The sequence below is a fragment of the Lycium ferocissimum genome, chromosome 2, assembly GCF_029784015.1.
Source record: "Lycium ferocissimum isolate CSIRO_LF1 chromosome 2, AGI_CSIRO_Lferr_CH_V1, whole genome shotgun sequence".
NCBI lineage: Eukaryota > Viridiplantae > Streptophyta > Magnoliopsida > Solanales > Solanaceae > Lycium > Lycium ferocissimum.
The window spans coordinates 33,078,644-33,081,021 of NC_081343.1; positions in this window are offsets into that span (position 1 = coordinate 33,078,644).

Consider the following 2,378-nt stretch of genomic DNA (forward strand, 5'->3'; position numbering starts at 1 on the left):
AAAGGATAGGCTTTACATACCTTGTCCGCTTCCTAAGCTAATCCGAACTTAAGTCTCGGGCTTCCCAAGAGCTACAACAACGTCAGTAGCTACCAAACGTTAGCTATAAATACTTAAGAATCCAATCCTAAGCTAGCACTTTATTTATAGAAATTCGGGCAGCATTTCCTTTATAAATTCAACAAACCCCGAGAATTCAACTCAGCCAAATCATCACCAACAATACCAGTAACCATATTAACAACATCAACAATTAATTCAAAACGTATTCTAACATTAGTAACTCCCTTCCGCATAATTCAACGGCACTTCATTTACATTCAAACCAACCACATACAACACCACCCGCAATCTTCCAAACTCAATAAGAATAACAACAACGCATTCCTCGCTTCCAAATTCTTGAACTATGCCGACAATTACATGTTAACAACATTATTCACACAAATGTAAGAAATGATATTAATATCATATTAGCTTCTACAACAGCCCACAAACAATTACAACTCCAACTTGAACCATTAAACCTTCATTTGCATCATAGAATCCACAACAACAACAACTAAAAATACTAAATAAAATTTGTTCATTCTTTCTACACAAAGCAGCCTCCTACACGGCCTCACATCAACATACATGGTTCCATAAATTTCATTCATTTCTACACACTAAAACATGAACAAACCATCCATGACACATGAAAAGGGAGATTAAACCTTACCTTTACTCCTTAACTTCTCAACTTGGCTAGGGTTTGTAAGTTGCAAAAATGGATATTTTGATTGCTCCAACAACTACTCCACGTTATTAGGGACCTTCCAATTGGTTGGAATACTAGAAGAAAATTATTTTTTGATCAAGATTTTTGGACACCAAATTCGGCTAGCCTTGGCCGAAAGTTTCTCTCTTCTCTTCTCCAAGTTTCTAGAGTTGTGAAATGATGAATATGTCTTGCTTTGTCATCACTTATCTATATATATATATATATATATATAGCATCTGCAAATACAAGGTGGACACATGCCCCTCTTATGGCTTGAGGCAATCAAAATTAGCCAGCATGGGTGGGAGCCCACATAAGCCACACGGCCTTTGTGGCTTTTCATGAAATATTTTTTTCAACTTCTAGCCTCTAATTTTTCTTAATATTTCCATCCAATAAAATTCATAAGCGACTTGTGCATTAAACAAAATCGGAAAATAGCCTTGTCCTTAACTTATCGCAACTAGCTTAAAATATTCCAATGTACAAAATACGGGATATAACAAATGGTAACTCCTAGAAAGCAGGCTGAGATCCGTGACAAAATCTATGAATTCAAGCAGCGACCGGAGGAACATATTAATGGAGAAGTTCTACCGAGGGCTGGATCCTATAACACAGTCAATTACGAACAATGCAGCTGATGGTTGTTTTATGGATAAATCTTACACTCAAGTTACCAACATACTTAACAGATTGACTACGCACAATCAAGCTTGGCACTCGAACAATACTGATATTGTACCCTACGAGAATGCTATGATCCAGAATATGGTGAAGGAGAATCAGGACACTCAGTAGACATTGGCTCAACTTGCAACAAATATCTCTTTGCTGACCAAGAAGTTTGATGAGTACCAGATCAAGAAGGAAAATATTTGTGAAGATGCCTCCGGTATACCGAAGGCGATGTACCAAGTCCAAGAGGGTCCATATCATGAGGGACCTCCTATGCAGGTTGAAGATGCTAACTATGTGAACAACTCTCAAGGGGGTTATCAGAGGTAAAATTACTAATGGGGTTACCAGAATCAAATCAATGGAGACCTCAGCAGGGACAAGGTACTTACAACAACAGCCAGGGAAACTACAATAATAATTATGGTGGTGCGAACTAATGGAACTACAACAACAACAACAATAATTTTGAAAATAAAAGTTCTAATCCATATATTCCACCAAAAGGGCAGTCAAACGATCAAGGTAGTTCGAGGGTTGAGGCAATGCTTGAGAAAGTTCTGGAAAATCAAACCAAGTCTAAAAAGACGTTAGCCAGGCTAACAGAGACAGTGGGATCTCATACAGTGGCTATTCAAAAAATTGAGTCACAAATGTGAGATATTTCTAGAGAGCAGCACCCTCCTAAAAATGGAGGACTTCCTAGTGACACTATTCTGAATCCGAAGAATGGGGGAGGCGGTGTTGACTGTGTGTTTGCTATTAGTACTCGGAGTGGTAAAATACTCCAAAGTGCTGAAAAGAAGGGTATTGATCTCGAGCCAATTCATGAAGAGGAAGAGGTGCAGTCTGATGCACCAATTATTATTGATGAGGTTCCTCGTGAAGAAAAGGTTGTTGATATTCCAGAAAGTTCGAAGGTGGCTGATGATAAAAG